The 20,113-nt window shown below is 35.5% G+C and overlaps 1 protein-coding gene across 11 annotated transcripts in view; it reads right to left on the bottom strand.

Moving 5' to 3' along the window:
• The window catches only part of Glut1 (Glucose transporter 1), a 356,436-nt gene that overhangs the window by 115,887 nt on the left and 220,436 nt on the right, over positions 1-20,113 (bottom strand). The gene's annotated exons all lie outside the window — the stretch shown is intronic.

The following is a 20,113-nucleotide window of genomic DNA, read 5'->3' as shown; positions in this document are numbered from 1 at the left end:
ACTCTTCCCCTGCTACTCGTGGAAACACACATGAATGAAACAAACACAAAAACAGACACAACAAAAACAAAAACCAAACCCGAGGCTGGACAGAAGTGCTCACCTCAATCTATGGCGGTGGATGGGGATTAATAGAAATGCTGCTGGAGGAGCTGGACAAGATTATCGCTTCCGCCTTCAGCAGCAACAGCATACCGCACACGTTCAAGTCGTGGACATACTCCGATGAAATCATCAAAGTGGTCTGCGATGACGACGTGACGCTAGAATGGCCGAAGCAAGCCACAATGAACATCAAGCCGTGGGAGGAGGCATCACTTGCGGTCGTCAGTGTGGATAAACTCACAAAGCTCACCAAAGCCTCTCTCTGGATCCCGAAGGACGTCCACAAGACGACATCCGGTGAAGAGGAGAGGGTGCTGGGTCGGCTGAAGGCACAAAACTCTGACCTGATGGTAGGGTATAACTCCCTTCAGATGCAGCCACTCTACCACCGACCAGAGAAATGGAGGTACACTAGTGGATTACTGCATCAACCAGAAAGTGGAGCTTGTATAGGTTTGAGACTCAAACTCTCACCACTTGAGCTGGGACAGCAAGGATATTAACGCCCGGGTTTAAGTCTCTATATGAATATATAATCAAGAAAGATCTAACAATCTTGAACAGAAACACGGGTTCGACATTTAGTAACGCCCGTAGCCAAACATTAATAGATATCACTCTGACGACAGCCAAAATATAAAACAAAATGCAGGACTGGCAAGGGTCGGATCATATTTGTATGTCAGACCACCGGTGGTTGACCTATACGGTATGTCAGAATCTCAGGACCACTGTAAAACCCCGTGACCCGAAGAGCACGAATGTAGCCTCTCTACAATCGACTCATAAAAGAAGCTCTGCGGAAAACAGAGGTCCTGACTCCTGGCAATGATGAAGAACTGGAAAGGTACATGGTATCTATCCAGAACAAAATAGACATTGCCTACAATGAATCCTGTCCGATGAGGATGGTTCAAACAGATGGCGCAACTAATACATGCTCTGAACTGGAACACCTCAGGAAGACAGCGAGAACGACCTTTAACAAGGCAAAACGTACAAGACTTGAAGAGGACTGGGGTATATATCAAGTCAACCTCAAAGAGACTTTCCACTAGCTTCTAGGCTACAGAAGGCACTCTCACACGACCACCATAAGAGTATCGGCCTCCTGACGAGGGAAAATGGCGACAAAGCCGCCAACCTCCAAGAGACTGATGAGAATCTTATGGAAACTCACTTCCCAGGTTCTGTCTTTCCTAAAACGACGAATTGGACGGAAGTACCAACAACACCCTCACAATACGACTGGCATTCTGCTAGTGGTCATTGATGAGTATAAGATAAGATGGGCCATATCGTGCTTTTCCCACTTCAAGTCACCAGGACCTGACAATATAAGACCAGCCCTACTTCGATGGGGATTGGATATTCTTATGCCCCACCTGATTGGAATATTCAGAGCTTATTTAGCTCTGAGGTATATTTCCAGTAAGTAGAGAGAAGTACGAGTAGTATTTATACCCAAACCAGGCAGCATGTACCACACATTACCAAAATCATGGTGTAAGGAGCACTCGCTGTCGATCAATCCCAAGAAGACTGAGATGGTCTTTTTCACCAGGAAAAGAAGTTTATCGGGTTCAAAACCTCCCAAAATCTTCAAAAGCAAACTGAACTTCTCTGAAGAGGTGAAATACCTTGATACTATCCTCGACAGGAAGCTAACATGGAACTCTCACCTACAGAGTAGAGAAAATAAAGCATATGTGGCTTATGGGAAATGTCGGAGGATAGCGGGACACTCTTGGGGTCTTTCACCCCGTGTAGATCTACACTGCAATATTAAGACCTAGATGCCTATGAGAGTGTAGAAATAAGTAAACACAATAATATTATGAATAACGATGACGGGCCTATACCAAAGAGCATACTATATAGCTTGTTAAAATAATATTGTTGGGTTTACTGATTACTACATGAGAACACATTGCAAAAATAAATTCAGATAGGCAATATTGTGAAATTAATTTTTATATTGGTGAAAATTGTTTCTATAAAAGTTGCTATAAAAGTTGAACATATATTGTAAAATAATAGATAAGGCAAAATTGTAAAATCAATTTATTTTGGTATACCTGTATGGGTGGTACACCTGGATGGTTTATCTGTATGGGATATCTATATAGCATAAATAGCGTTAGTTTCGCGTTAATTTCTAGTTTAATCTTCCTCTTTGAAGATGATCACTTGGTGATCGAAACATGTGTCGAGGTGTTAAAAATAACGATTTGGTGTTGGGAAAAAACTCCAGTAATATTCATTAAGACCTATGTCAACGTACGGAGCCATTGCATGGGGACCGAAAGTTCTACAAGCAACGGTCATTCAAAAATTATATCAAATTCAGCGATTGGCTTGTTTAAACATCACAGGAGCTATGAGAACAACACCAACCGCAGCAATGGAATCAATTACTGGTCTGACCCCTCTGGACCTGTACGTTAAGGAGGTTGCGTTAATGGCCATGTTACAATTGCGCACGGCTGGTGTAAACCTAGAAGTAGAAATGGGTCAATTGAGGCTGAGCCTATGGCGAGAAGCGCTTACTGCGTAACCTCTGTTGCAGGCAACCAGCGATGCAATTGAACCCAGATTTTGTGTTTAATAAACCCTATAAAATACACATAAAGCAGAACACAGAGTTAGATGCTACAAATGAAATACGCATATATACAGACGAATCAAAAACCAAAGAAGGCTCAGTGATCTGGAGTACACTCGATATCCTGATTAAGGATTGAGTGGGGAAAGGGAAAAAATACCAGCGTGGTTCAAACAGAACTGGCTGGTATCTCAATCGCCACAAAAGAAATAACCATAAAAGGAATTTCTGGCAAAAAACTTAACAATCTGTACTGATAGCAGACAAGCCCTATAAGCCTTGAACAGTCAACGTGTTACCTCAGTTCTAGTACTAGAGTGCCACCAAGATTTAGCCAAAGCGTCGGTAGATCATAATATTATGGATTGAAAGGCACGACAGAAGTGAAGGTAATCGCATTGCCGACTCTTAAGCCAAGGAAGCGGCTTGACTAAGAATTTCAGGACTCTGTGGCACCTACGGCCTGATGACTTTCGAAAATTGCAGAACTAGCTAAACGTCACACCCATTTTCAATCCCTAAAGAGATGAGATACAATGAAAGGATGCAATCTTGCCAGGATCACCCTTGGCGACCCTGAGAAGTTGGCGCCGAAGAAATATCTGGCGATAACCAGGAAAAATCTACGCTCAACAGTAGGAATTCTGACTGGCCACTGTCAACTAAGGAAACATCTCCACAATATGGGGATAGTGGACAACCCTATATGCAGGATGTGTGAAAAGGAAGATGAAACTGTCAGGCAAGTCCTATGCGAATGTCCGGAGTTATCGTCATTAAGAGAGTGTGTGTTCGGCGAGTCTTGGCCTACACCTGCCGATATAAAGGAAATGTCCCCCAGAGACCTGTCCACCTTCCTGGAAAGGGTAGGATGGACGATGATGTAAAAGGAAAATTCCTTGGAACGATGTACAATGGGTCACACGTGGCCTAAGTGCTGTGGGCCTACACTCACCCTCCCTACTCTATAGATACAGAGAAGGAGGCGAGAAAAAATTTCCAAGAAGATTTGTGAAGCGGGTTGGTTGAATATGGAAAACAGGAGATTTCTACATTCTGGAAACCTCTTTCAAAAAATCATCCTTACCGGAAGACCCTCTCATCTTCATTAGAAAATAACATTCCGCACTGACGTTCATAATGTCAACATTATGAACGTCAGTACGTCACCTCCATTCAGAACTGAACTCTTCAGAAAATCGTTTAGTTACCAGATTTACAAAAAATATAATTTCATTCCACCAAATTTCAGAACAGAAGGTATCTAAAATTTCAAAACCCAACTCAAAAACTTTTTTTCCAGTACTTATCAGTAGGTTTTCATTCATTATTTTCACATACCAAGGTTGAAAACTGCCGCTTTCACTAAAAACTGTAACTATTGACAATTTTTTTAATACTTTTTTATACAGAGTAGCACTCTCCGCTGCCGAGTTGAACTTCGCCCTTCATTTTATTCAATACATTTTGAAGGATTATTTGTCAACTGTCAACTTTAGGTGAATAGGAACATCACATATCATCCAAAAGGAAATTACGATACTTTCATCATGAACTCCCAATATTTAGGATACTCCAAAGAGAAAGATATTGAAAACTGAACAGAATCTGTTAACATTTTGCAAGGTAGGCATTTGAGTTGAATGAAAAAATATCTTGAGAGAAAACTTGTGAAACAAATTCCAGAAACTTATTTTTTCACGTCTTGTTCAATACATGTGAAAAGGGGATTTTCGAAGACACTGATTTTCCAAAAAAAAAAAAAAAATCTTGGAATCGACTGCACGTTGGTATGGATGATCTTAATGCAAATCCTCTTAGAATTTATCGTAATATTAGAAAATATTTAAGAAAACATAACTTTGATATACATTTTTCAGGAACATCTTGTATATTTGAAAATGATTTTGAAAAATGACCTGCACATTCGTGTGATGGAAAATTACTAAAAATATGTTTCTTATAGCTTCCAGGGACTGTCTCGTTATTTTATTTCCCCACGTATATTGGTTGGTATGTCCATTTGCAATAATTAGACAAGTAAGTTTTATTGTTTCGGAAGAATGTCACCTTTTCAACTTTATTTTGATATAGTAACGATTATTATTGATACAACGAAATTTATTGATTTTGGCAAACTAACCACTATGACCATTGAAGAATGAGTATTCAATGATTTCACTTGAAATAATAATAATAATAATAATAATAATAATAATATGTTTTCATCTATGCTGCAAACAAGATATAATTTACATCTTGGAGGTGATGAATAAATTGCAAATCTACTGAGGAACAGTGACTAATTGTAATACTGTTCATTTCTATCGTTTCTCAACTGAAAACGATTATGAAAGTATCTGAACATAATTATAAAACGTATTTGATTCATCAAACTTCTTGGTGCCAGCTAACGGATGACTAGATTTTTTTTTGACGCTCATTTTGTAATTTCTTGTTTCTTATTTAATGGGATATCAAATGTTAATTACAATGTTGTTTCGCTGAATAACAGTCAATTAACTAAATGTGAAACCTTTTTTGGCTCTACGCTTCTGTGTTGAAATATGAAAAACTCCAAAGAAAGAAATCAACAAAAACTAATCAAAACGTTCGATACTAATGTAACTAATACTGCTGAACTATCAGAAATTATGTGCTGTTCTTTCAACTTCATACTGTACAAATTTCAAAGTTTCCACAGAAATAATATTGTATTGAGTCTCAACAATTTCAGATAATCAAATATTGATGATTGTCTGGTATTGAAACGATTTTTAAAAACTCAGCACTTGAGTGATTTGGAAAAGATTGTACCTTATTTTCCAAAACCTCAATTATGTAAGAGATTAGATTGGAAACATCTAATTGATAATAAATAACAACAGTGAGCTGGAAATTTTATATTACTTAGTCGATTGTAGGAAGAGTGTGTAATTATTTATTTCTTCAATTTACCTTATTACAAAGCATAGTAAAATGGGTTCTACTAGAGATAGAATTATAATGGGTGTGAAAAATGTTACATCTGAAAGTGAAACCAAAGATGAAGTGGAAGTAGTAAACTGTATAACGCCCGTAAATGGGAGCAGTTGTGGAGTCTCAATAAAAAAAGAGTCAATAGTTGTTGTTGAAGGTGAAGATTTCACGATATCAGAGGCTAACAAGTGTGCTTCGATTGTCATACCACGTTTGGAACCAAGTGTGCTGCAACTGGAAAGTACCACCAAAACTCTTCAATCTAGATTATTTCGGCAGAACAGTGGTGACATCAATTCGGAAGAAGGAAAGGATGTACCATCAGTTTTTCAGATGCAAGGTATGAAAACAGCTCGCCAGCATAAACTTGTTAGACAAGATGCCGAAGATTTACAAACAGTGAAGGATGAGAACGTTTCATCAGAAATTCACTTTCAGAATTTGTCAGAAGTTTCTGAAGATACACCTACTGAACAAAGTAGTGGAGAAGGTGAAAATGATGATATGCCATCAGGGTTCAATTTCCAAAGTTTGATAGACGTACCAGATTATGGTTTCGCAGGATTAGATGGTTCCTTTCAGTCACAATTTTGATTTTATTTTCATAAAATTATTGATTTCATGCATTATTTTTCAAGTATTATATTCAGTACACAATGAAGTCATTCTGTTAACTTTTGATTTGTTGTCAAAATATTTATCGAATATATTTTTACCAATATATGATTTTTTTCGAAATATTATTTCTATACGTATACCTTATATTCATGTATGAGTCCTTTTTGGGAATAAATGATAGTTTTTCAAAGTATCTATAAGATTTTACAGGCTGGTAATTGTTTATAAATGATTTATATCATATCAAATCGCGGGGAGATATAATTGAGTCTTAAATTGCGAGATTATTATTTTTAAGAATAATTATTTAATATTACAATGTTTGCAATTTGATTTTTCCCAAAAATGGTCACGTAGACACTTCCAGAAATGGATTAACATAGCAGTTATCGCCAATTTTTATCAGGGATCTAATACTACCTGGGCTGAAAAATCTCGGGCCCAACATACAGATGGCGCTAGTCTTATTGCATTCACCGCTTTTTCAGTCAGTACTAAATTTCAAAATGAAGCTGTTGAGATTTCATGATATTCTACTCATAAGTTTGTGAGTTATTGCGATAGAAGTGGCACTACTTTTGTTATATTCAAAACAATGGATCAAAAACAATTTCGTGTTTTAATTTAATACTGCTTCTTGATAGGAAAAAATATCGTTGTAGTGAAGAAATGGCTTGAAAAGTGTTATAATGACTCCGCTCCATCAGAAACAATAGGGTAAAACCGGGATAGATGCCCCAGCGGGATAGATGCCTCATTTCCTAAAAAGCTAACTTTCCTATAGTAGAAACCGCAGTCACCCCGTACCTCATTTACCCAAGGACAGTTGTACGATGTACAAGCGTTTGGCTCGAGCGTGTATTTATCTCCGCGACGACATTCAGAAACACGTCAATGATTCAAAGGTTAGTATTTTGCGTTGTATGGTTTTATAATTGGTAATAAATTCTATTATATTTTTTATTAGGTCAATATTTGGGATTCCATCGAGGACATTGCGAAGACGATATGCTGCTGGAAATACAACAAAGTTGACTCTGGGTATGTATCAAAGATCATGTACAACATGACATTACAAACTTTCAATTAACTAATTGTTGAATATTACTGGAGTTTTATCCAACACCAAACCGTTATTTTTAACACATCAACACGTGTTTCCAACACCAAGTGATCATCTTCAAGAGGAAGACTAAACACTATCACTTGGTGATCGAAACACGTGTCGGGTGTTAACAATAACAATTTGGTGTTGGTATAAAACTCCAGTAATATTCATTACTACACCAAAGGTACCAAACAGTATATCACAAGTAACTAATTGTTTTCAATAGATCCATTAACGTAAGCATTTTTTTAGGAAAACATCCTATTTTGGATTTTGACAACGAGAAAAGGCTAGTAAAGCACATTCTCAAGGTTGGTGATGCAGGATTTCCCCCAAATAGACAAGCCATACGCATGTTAGCTTATCAATTTGCTGAAAAGCTGGAGCTAAAACACAATTTCGACCAAGAAAACGAAATGGTCGGAGGTGCATGATTCAGAAGTTTTATTGAAAGAAATCCGGAACTGTCTATCAGACAAGCTGATGGTTTATCCATAGCTAGAGCTAAAGGTCTTAGTAGAGAAGAAGTCAATAACTTTTATGATATTTTGATCAAAGTTCTGACTCAAAATGCAAATGGATAAAATAATGAAGATATTTTTATTGTGTTATTTCAATAAAAAATAAATGATTGTGTGAGGTACACGTTGAAACTCAATGTGAATGTTTCATAACAACAATCAAGAATTTATATTTTTGTTGAATAAATATTAAATTTAAAAAAAATATGATTACCTACGCATGTTGAAACTTAAGAACTCATATTTTAGTTGAACAATCGCTTTGAAAATTTGATTATGATCATTAATGTGATATTAGAATTATTTCCCAATAATAACAGTTAGAAGATTTAAAAAAATAGAAAATTTCTTTTATAATTATGACTCTTGTTTTTTGGAGACAATTGTTGTTTCAGGAGTGAAACTACCTAACATTTGGTTTAGATTTTGGTTTACCTATACGGTATCAATGGCATCTATTCTACACTGCAGGCATCTATCCTTCTCACTATTTTCATGGTGGGGCAACTATCCATACAGATAGACATCTATCCTCAAAAAAAAATTTCCACGAAAAGGTCATTTTTGCAAAATTTGTATTTGATAGGTTCAAAAATAATAATAATAATTCAACATAAAGGATTGAGCTAGCTACATTAGTGAAATTATTCGTACAAAATTAATATTTTTGAAATTAGGTGGTTATTCCAAAAAGTGGGGCATCTATCCCGGTTTCACCCTAATTAAACGTTGTTTTACTGACTTCAAACGTGGTCCCTAACTAGCAATTTTATATTTTATAAAAATTGCGAAAACGTTTCGAAGAAACATATTATGAAACTGTATTTCTCCCAGAAATGCTTGCAATGTGTTTACAAAACAGCTATAAGTAGGAAATGGGCACCGTTTTATAAAACATAATAGTTTTTATAAATATTCTGTAGGGCCTTTTACAAACACTACAAAACAGTTTCATTAACATTTCGACAGTTACTATGAAATTTTTCTAACACTCCAAAAAATAGTTTTGTATAGATACTCATAAAATGATTGAAAGAAAATTTTATACGAGGTTTTTAGTGGTTTCAAGTGAGCGTTATAAAATATAATGCAGCCTTAAACGATAACGATAAAATAAAAAAAGTGTCAACATTTTTTCTGAAAGACGCAAGAAGTAGTTTTGTATTGAATACAGAGAAAATATAATAGATATGTCATCAATTGAAAAATAACAAATAAAAATGTTGAAGCCATTTTAATAATTTCAGTTTTGTACTTATAAAACTGTTGAAGACATTGTGCTTACAAAATTGATATTTTTACTGCGAATATATAGCCTTTCAACAAAATTCAAGCGGTCCACTCGTTTATTAATATTTTCGGAAAAAAAAATGTATTATACAAAAATTCACTTCGTTGTACTTTTCAGCTGTAAATATCACTATATGTGCGGTATCTAATCTAATGTCAGTATTGCGAATTGTTATTATTTCAAAATAGCGTCGTTCTATAAAATAATTCGGTATCAATAACAAGCATTTTAACAAATTCAGGCTACATTGTTACCCATATAAAACTGTTAAGAAACCCTAAAGAGTCATCACTCTTAAGTGCGAGTCTGACTACTTTTGAAGCTATATATTTCTACAGAAGTGCTTGTATGAAGATAGGATTTCTCAAGCATAGTTCAGATAAATATAATGTTAAGGATGTTTCGGCTAAGAAGCTTCTTCCATCGTTATAAAGGCTATAAATTTCGAAGGAGTTTGAGCTAGTATATATACCATTACCATTATACATGGTTCTCCGCTCAAATCGACGGATTTCAATCATTAATAACATTTTTCTGTGTTTAGCAAGAAAGAAATTGAAGCACTAGGTTACGTGGGTCTTCTTCTAAATGAACCACTTTTCTTAATTTTTTTTCCAATGACCAATATTACACTTCTTTAGGCATATAGTTATTGGGACGCTAGTTGAATGAAACTGACAGACTATACTTCATTACACGACCACTAATATCAATGTCAGCTGGTTCTTCTTCAATGCTGCTTTTCTTGGCGGCAGCAAATATATATTCGTGGTATATTTGATTTTATATAGTTTTTTTTTGTTTTGGAATTGTAGTAATATACCATATTATAAAATAGTTGGAACAATATGATGACAACGTGATAATATAAACAAAATTGTGCTTGAAAGCATTCCAATAAAATAATTTCATCAAAGCTACAAGAAGCAGTTTTAAAATGATCTAGAATTAGTTTTATGAAAATTATTAAATCTCGCAGAAATGTGCTAGAAAACTGCTACAAAACAATTTACATTCATAGAAAAATATGTTGCATAAGTTAGTTGTAAAAACGTTTCTGTGATGATTTCGTGACTATTTTATAATGGTTTTTCAATTTTAGTTCATAAATGTTTTCATGACAAATTTATAAAACACACTTTATTGCCTACTACTGTATTGTTTTCACGCCTCATCTGATACAATCAATTAGAATTTGGAAAGTTACTATGAAATAAGAACAAAATAAAACTGTTGCAGCACCATGAAATTATAAAACAATTTTGCTGATTGGGTCGTAGAGACACCGACAATGCAGAACGCTGTGGACGTCCAAATGAGGCAGTAACACCAGAAAACATAAAAAAAATCACAAAATCATGTGAATGATCAAAAAGTGAAGTTGCGTGATTGAGCTGACATTGTAAAGATATCAAAAGAACGTGTTGGCTTTATATTGCAAGAACGTCTTGATGATCCTGAGCAGTGTTTGGCCATGTTTAAACATGAGAAACCGGAATTTTTGAATCGATATGTGACAATGGATTAAACATGGCTCCATCACTTCACTCCGGAATCAACATTGTCGTCATCTGAGAGCAAATGGTGAATCTCGTCAAAAGCGCCCGAAAGGACAACAATTGGCTGGAAAAGCTGTGATCTCGGTATTTTGGGATGTGAGTGGTGTAATATCCATCGACTATCTTGAGACGGGAAATACCATTAACAGTGAAGAAAAAAAAAACTTTAGATCACTTATCGAAACGCATATCGAGATGCATCATTTTTTTTCCTGGTGAGGAAATAGTGTTTTCAATAGATCCATTTTACGTCAGAGATTCCAAATTCCACTCATCAACCATCTCTATCAGCAGCTTTAAATAGATAAGATCTCCGAATCCACGGAAAAATCATAATTGAATCCAAAGTAAAAAATACAAAGATTACTAGAGAATAATACCATAGCTGTAAATTATATATTTATAGTATAATAGACACTTCAAGACGATTTAGGTACATTATAAACTCCGAGATGAGGAGGGCCATCTTAGAAAAATCGGAAACTCCAAGAAATACAAATTTACTGAAGTTAGGAGAAATTATCTAAATCACGTTTTGAAATTCGAAATGATTAGTTTCGGAGATATTCGAATAAATTTCAAAGTCGTCACTTTCGTTCCAATTTTCTTCTAATGTTATTTGATAAAATAATAAAAAAAAACACTTTCGCATTGTCATTTTTTTAACTATAGAAGATTGCGTTTACAGATTACTAGTCTGATGTTTCATCTCCGAGAAAACATCACCAATTTTGATTTTTTATATACACCGAAAATACGAATTACTAATCTAGCCTGTATCACCATAATCGTTCAATTAGTAATTTTAAATCTATTCTAATATGAGAAACTTTTTCACAAATAACAAACTAACAAGCAAACCTGATTCAAAACAATAAAGCTAAAAATTATCATTCAGCTGAAACCTTTACAATTCTGAAATTTATTCTGTGCAAGTGCAAAAACTGCTACTTTCTATATTATAAGATAAAGAATGAGATTTTCAAAATAAATGAAATGAAAAATGGCATTTGAAAAAATTTACGTGAATTGGTGAAAAATCATTTTCTCACTACATCAAGTTATTTGACAATATTTTAATAGATGGCGTCATAGTATCCTCATATTGAATTTAGAGAAAATGGCTACTACGGTGCCATTTCGAAAAGAAATGATCACTTGTGTTGAATCTCTGAAAAAAAAATCATATTCTCCTGTACATGGTCTAAGAAAATTTACAGGATTCTATATAGGTTTTCAATTCTTTTTTCATTGGAAATATCGCCTCAACTGTACCTTTGATTTGAATTTCAAATTTCTCACCACAGAAACAAGAAAAAGGTGCGTACACAGATTTCGTTGTCACCCGGTAGTTTTTTGTTTGGTAGGTAATATTTTATTTTATCGAAAGGAAAGTTCTTGAAAGAACTGCAGTAATTGTTTCACAACAAACACACTGTATAACTGTCGTGTGAATGGAAGCACAACGAAAACACGTTTTCCCGTCCTCCTAATAAATATTCAAGCGAGCTTTCACGTAACGCAAACTGTTTCTTTAAATAGTTACCCAATGTCCGTATGGATTTTGAAAAGAAAGTAAAGAACGATGTGAATACGAGCTGTTCGAAATTTTAAAGCGCTGGACCGTGAACAGCTTTAGCTAATAGAAATTATCCGCATTTGCAGTATGGATATATACGCGAACATAACAATTAGTTCAATTTGAGTTACGTGAAATAATTATTATTTCCAAATTACATCCACTTCATTAAAGTCTGATTTGCATGTCCAACTTCCAGAGTAATTTTCCACGCTTGAAAAAAATCAGATTTTTCGGGACTTGAAATGAATATATCTGTTTTAGGAGAGATACATTTTTGTTAAAAAAAAATATTTCGATCTGAATCGCTTTCTTCCTTTCTTCTGAAAGTTCAATAAAGTTCAATGATAGAGAAGTGGGAAACTAGATATATTTTTCCCAGATTGTACATATTTTGATCCGCTAACCGATCTCCATTTGCCAGTATGATATGTATGAATAGAGGATCGGTCCTTGATGTTGAAAATTGAGTAAAAACAAATCGAGTTCAGATAAAATCTCAAATATTTATTTCTGACGACTTGTGTGACAAGCCTTCATTTTTTGAAAAAAAAATAATGAAAACTAAAATTATAGTTGATACTTTCATACACTGAAATTTCAAATGAAAAAAACCGGAACTGATATAATTTTCGAAACGTCCGATAAAGCATGTGCGAGGTGGCAGACATTTGAGTTGTGTTTTTAGTCCACAATAGGACTCAGAAATAAAAACGTAAGGGAAACCTTCACAACTAAATGAGATCATAAAAAGCACTTTCCTAAAAGTCCGAATTCGAGTAGTCGAGTAGGACTTTGACATCCGAAAGTTATATTTGGCGCAGTCGGTAGGATACTCGAAATTGAACGTATCGAACGTGCAGTTTTCGTTTCAACGATTTATCGGGTATCGAACTTGTTGTTTTGTCTTGTGGAGGTGTTTGTGAAGGAGTGGCTCTTCAAACATCAAGAAACCCAATCCATCGTGGACCTTTAGCTACCCTCAACAGGCAGATCATCGGGGAGTGGAACAGAATTGTCCAGTCTCGCAAGGAAGTCTTTCTGGAAATCAAAAATCGAGGAACCAGTCGTCTACCTTATAAAGGATGCTCAAAGTTCTTACAATTTTAATGTAAGTCGTGATTTTTAAATGTCTATTGATAACTTATCTCAAATTCTTGGAAAGTTAAATTTGAATAACGAAAACCCTTCAGCTGACTCTTCAGTTTCTTTGCCTAATTCTTCTAGTAGTTCAAATATAATAATGGCTAATCAATTCAACTCAGAATACCTTAGGTGTGTGCCTGAATTCGACGGCAACCCTAATGATTTAAATAGATATCTAGCAGTTTGTGATTCAATAATTAATACTTTTTATAATGTGGCTGAGCCGACAAGCTTTCAAAATGTTTATTTGCTGAACTGTCTCATTTCAAAATTATCAGGCAATGCTAAAGTAGTAGCCAATATACAGAATGTTTCAAATTGGAGAGAACTCAAAGATACATTAACCAGAAACTTTGCCGATCAAAGGGATGAAACTTGTCTAAACAGAGACATGGTTATGCTTAGGCAATCCCCTAATGAAAAGCCTCAACAGTTCTATGATAGGTGTTTAAATATATTGAACCTATTGTGCAATTATATCGACGTTCACGAAATCACACAAGAATCTAAAAGGTGTAAAAGAGATTTATATAGCAATTTGGCATTGAAAACCTTTCTTTCTGGGCTCAAAGAACCCTTGGGTACTACAATACGTTGTATGCAACCCAAATCTCTCAGTGAAGCATTGCAGTTTGTTTTACAGGAAGACAATGTACATTACTTCCAAAATTTCTCAAATAAGAATACATTTAGACCAAACTTTCAACCTTCTAGAACACCAATTCAGATCAGACAGCCAAATTCTTCTCCTGCCAATAATTATAGTACACCAAATAACTTTTTCAGACAGCAAAATCAATTTCCTTCACAACCAATACCAATTCAGCCACGAGCACCAAGCCAACCCCAAAAATTCTTTACCAACGCGCAAGTTTTTAGACAACCATTTCAAAACAGAAATGTTTTCAGGCCCAATCAGAATCAGAACCTCACAAAACCTACACCCATGAGTGTATCCACCAGAAATACATATCAAACAAATAAACCAGTACCAATGAGTGTTTCGACAAGAAACGCCCCTAATTATCGATCAGATCCCTCAAACTCATTTCAAAACCAACCCCAAAGAAATTTTATATCAGAGGAATTATTTAATACGGTAGTTAGTGACACTCAAAATGAACCAAATTATAGCGAACACGAATATTACGCTGAAGAAGATTATAACGAACATTATGACGAATTTCTATACTGCGAAAATGAAAATCAGGAAAGTAACTTTGACAATTCCGAGGTAAATTTTCAGGAAATGCCAACCACGAACAATCAAACCTAGTTCCGCAAATCATTTCTTTCAATAATTCTAGTTCTAGCGAATTATCATATATAACATTTCCGGAATATGACGCAAAATTTCTCATTGATTCAGGCTTCACGAAATCTTTTATAGATCCAGAAATTGCTCAAAAACTGTTTCCAAATCTAATTAAATATGACCCGTTTATTGTTTCAACAGTTTTCCAAAAATCAGCTCATAAATATAGCGCATCTATGCCCGCTTCAAAATTATTCAATTTGCCACAACAAAAACATTTAAAATTTTTCCTTTTCAAATTTCATGACATTTTCAAAGGATTAATTGGTCTTGACAATTTAAAACTTTTACAAGCTAACCTAGATTTTGGTAATGGCTATCTTATCACTCCTTATGCGAAAATAAAACTGAAGTTTCAAAAAACAAAAAGCGATCTCAATTTAATTACGATTGCTCCAAGATCTGAGCAAGTGATACAGGTCAAAACATCAATTCAGAATGGTGAAATAATAATACCTCACCAACGCTTCCATAATTGTGAATTGCCAGAGTGTCTTACTGTTGCAAATAAAGGTAGAGCTCTCACTACAATTTTGAACAACACCACCAAACCAGTAACCCTGAATTTTTCAGAACCAATCGCTGTTGAAAAATTTGATAAGAACGAAATTAAAAAAATCGATTTTCATAATTTTGATGATTCCCCTAAGCAAAATCTAGATTTTTCAAAAATTCGATGTGACCATTTGAATGACGAGGAAAGATCTAAGATACTTTCGCTGTGCAAAGAATTCTCTGACATATTTTATTATGAAAATACCCCGCTGACCTTTACGAGCCGTGTAAAGCACCAAATTAGAACATCTGATGAAATACCGGTGTATACAAAATCATACCGGTACCCATTCATACACAAGCAAGAAGTCGAAAATCAGATCAAAAAAATGCTCGACCAGAAAATTATTCGGCCAAGCAATTCTCCTTGGTCATCGCCTATTTGGGTGGTACCCAAAAAGGTCGATGCTTCTGGGAAGCAAAAATGGAGGGTTGTTGTTGACTATCGCAAGCTCAATGAGAAAACGATAGATGACAAATACCCTTTACCTAACATCACAGATCTTCTGGACAAACTGGGAAAATGCCAGTATTTCACAACACTCGACCTGGCCAGTGGCTTCCATCAAATTGAAATGGAAGAGGACGATATTGAAAAAACAGCTTTTAATACGGAACATGGCCATTATGAGTACCTGAGAATGCCATTTGGTTTGAAAAACGCGCCAGCTACCTTTCAGCGCGTAATGGATAATATCCTTCGTGGTATCCAGAACGAAAAGTGCTTGGTATACCTCGACGATATTATTATCTTCTCGACTTCCCTCCAAGAACACCTTGAGAGCCTTAAATCTGTCTTCAACAGGCTGAGAAGCTCAAACTTCAAAATTCAGCTGGATAAATCGGAATTCTTACGAAAGGAAGTACCCTATCTGGGACACGTCGTGACTCCCGAAGGTGTCAAGCCGAATCCAGATAAAATCACAGCCATCAAAAATTTCCCCGTCCCAAAAACCACCAAACAGATCAAAGGATTCTTGGGTTTGTTAGGTTACTATCGACGCTTTATCAATAATTTCGCTAGACTAACGAAACCATTAACCAAATGCCTGAAGAAAGGCGCAAAAATTGAACATAATGCAGAGTTTTTGGAATGTTTCAATACCTGCAAAAACCTGTTAATCAATGATCCGATTTTGCAGTACCCCGACTTTTCTAAACCTTTTAATCTCACCACGGACGCAAGTAAATTCGCCCTAGGAGCTGTCCTTTCTCAAGGCCCTATAGGCCAAGACCTTCCAGTTGCATACGCATCTCGGACCCTGAATGACTCTGAGCAAAATTACTCAGTCATTGAGAAAGAGCTTCTCGCGATCGTATGGGCTACCAAATACTTCCGCCCATATCTCTTTGGACGAAAGTTCAATATAGTCACTGACCACAAACCCCTTCAGTGGTTATTCTCTCTGAAGGACCCCAACTCAAAATTGCTGAGATGGCGGATCAAACTAGAGGAATACGATTATACCATAATCTACAAAAAAGGCAAGTTAAACACCAACGCCGATGCTTCATCCCGTGTCGAAATCCACACTAAGGACACCAAAACCTTTTGGGAGGAATTGGATGACATACTAGACGAATCACAACGTCTAACAAATCAAGGTGTCACTTTCAGTGGTCAAGGAAACCCAGTAAGTCGTTGCCTTGAAACCCCGGATTATCAACCCTCTTCCGATATTTTGATTATTGGAGAACCCAATCTGGACACTGAATATTCCCCCATCATGATTCCTCCTAACGAAATGCATGTAAATAATACGGACAACGAGTTACCTCCGAAAAGTCACACAGAAAATGACAATCTTTCTTTACAAGTTCAACCTGATACCGAACGTACAGGAGATGAACCCCTACCAGAACTCAGAATACACGAAGACAATGAATTACCTTCCACAGGTAATGGAAGAAATGACATTTCTTCACCATTGCAACCTAATATCGAACAAATAGAAGATGACACCATTCACTCAAATGCTGAACAGAACCCTGTTGTAACAATTCCAATAGCGCAGTGTGCCGTGAACCTAGGGCTCAATCAGTTGATTATAAGCTCAGTTCTCCATTCTCCGGCCAAACCTAAAACTACCATTCTGTTCGAGAAAAAGATGAGAATTCATGTACAAATATCGCAAAATAATACAGAAAACGATATTTTGAATTTTATCAAAGAATATGTCGCCCCAGGAGTGCAGTACCATGTCTATTTTGAAAACCCCGAACTTTATGAACCATTTTCGGCAACAATTCAAAAATATTTCAAGTGGCCCTCTATAAAATTCAAAAGGTGTACCAAAAAGCTTCTGGACGTTACAAAAAAAGAAGACGTTCAAGAAATTATCAAAAACCACCATGAAGGTAAGTCAAACCACCGCGGTGTTGACGAAACTTTCGCAAGAATTAAGGAAAAACATTACTGGCCGAACATAAAAGAAACCATTCAAACATATATTAATCAATGCCTTATTTGCCAACAAAGCAAATATGAGCGAAACCCCATCAAAATGAAGCTCAACATCACCCCTACAGCAACCAAACCTTTCGAAATCGTACATATGGATACATTCACTATCGAAAGTAGAAAATTCCTCACAATCATAGACAGTTTTTCAAAGTACGCACAGGCATACCTAGTCAACTCCTTGACAGGTACGGAAATAGCCGACAACCTCATTCAATTTTTTTCTCATCATGGTATCCCCAAACGAATTATCGTTGACAACGGTACCGAATTCAATAACTTTCTCATTTCGGAACTCCTGGCTTTACACAAAGTCGAAGTTCATTTCACATCACCACACCATCCTCAATCCAATGGAATGATAGAACGGTTTCATTCTACCATTCTAGAACACATTCGTCTACTCAACACTAGAGGATTTTTGAAAACCCCTCCAAAAATGAAAATGTTGTACGCAATTTTGGCATACAACCACTCTATACATTCGGTCACAAAACTCAAGCCAATTGACATCATAAGTGGTCACATTTCAACCAATGATCCTTTCAATATTGATATTGATCGGAAATTACTAAATGATTACACCAATGATCACAAGGAACGATCGAAACTCCTCTATTCCAAAATAAACTCGGACCTAATAAAGCAAAAGGAAAAGATAGTAGAACGAGAATATAAAAAACGCGATGATCCCATTGTATTCAAAACCAAACAAAAAGTTTACGTGAAAAAACATATTAGGCAGAAGGATGCAAATAAATTTCAAAAACCAACTCAAATCAAAACGGTCGATCATACAATGAAAACAGTTTCTACAGAAAACCAACAAAAAATTCACATGGACAATTTAAAACGTCCCCTCAAAAAATACCCATCTCCCATTAAAAATTGATTAATTTTTCAGATTATCTGGAACTCTCGGACTCCAGGAAAATATATCTAAACAAAACCTAAAGAACAATCCAGGACTTATTCCTCTCAAACTTGGAACGCATATTCACTTATTCATTATTATGATTTAAATCCAATAATCGTGGAGGTAAATAAACTGAAATTCCATTCAAAAAATGTAAGGACACTTGTAGGCAGTCACAAAGACTACTCATGGGACACATCTAACTATTTAAAAATATTAGAATTTTCGGAAAAGGAGGTGACTGATAGACTCAACAATATTTTACCACATCCACTTAGAACAAAGCGCGGTCTTATAAACGGAATTGGATCCATTTTCAAGTCGATCACAGGAAATTTAGATTCCAACGATGGTGAAAAATATGACCGCCTGATCAAAGAATTACAAGATAATCAAAATAATCTAGTAACGAATATCAAGAAGCAAAACTCACTCTCAATCTCATTAATTGATCAGTTCAATAGTACAGTTCAGCAAGTGAAACATAACGAAAGGCTTTTGGAATCAAAAATTAATCAAATAGCAAAAATTGTTGAAAATCAAACGTATAAAGAAAACTCTATGTTTATTAAAGACATCTTGAATCAGATAATCAATACATTTGAAATCATAAATTCAATTTTGCAAGATGTTGAAAACTCAATACAATTTTCTAGACTGAACATTCTTCATCCTAGTATTATAAAAACAAAAGATTTGTTCAAAGAACTGCAAAAATTGAATAAAATTGTTGAGAAAGACAAACTACCAATTGAAATAAGTTTCGAGAATATTTTGCTTTATGAAAAAAGTATTAGCCTCAAAAGCTATATATCAAATTTCAGAATAACCTATATCTTGCATATTCCAATTACCCATCCATCAAATTTCGATTACTATCACCTATTTTCAATTCCGATATTAACTAAGGGTCAGTTTAAGGCTGTTATACCTCAAAACAAATATTTGTCAAAAAACGAAAAATTGTATGCATTCTTGAGCGATCCTTGTTTGGAGATCTCCCATCGAACCTATATCTGCCCATCCACCAACATCAGAGAGCTGACAGAAGACAATCCATGCGAAATCCAGCTACTCAATGTCCAGAACACCTCCACTTGTAAGCAGACTGTCATACATTTATCGAGACCAGCCATTAGACAACTAGACAACTCAAACAAATGGGTTGTCCTCCTACCGGCTCAACAAACTACCAAACTCAAGTGCCAGAACCAGAACGAAATCGAGAACCTACTACCTGGAAGTTATCTATTCGACATTCCAATTGGATGCCAGTTATCCTGTGGCAACCAAATCATAACCAACGATCACCAAGTTACCAATAGTCAACCAATCATCTTACCAGACTTGGAAGA

This window comes from Leptinotarsa decemlineata, unplaced genomic scaffold (genome assembly GCF_025532065.1).
Source record: "Leptinotarsa decemlineata unplaced genomic scaffold, Ldec_3_MD MMD2_tig00000035_RagTag_RagTag, whole genome shotgun sequence".
Taxonomy (NCBI): domain Eukaryota; kingdom Metazoa; phylum Arthropoda; class Insecta; order Coleoptera; family Chrysomelidae; genus Leptinotarsa; species Leptinotarsa decemlineata.
This window is presented reverse-complemented; position numbering and strand designations above follow the sequence as displayed.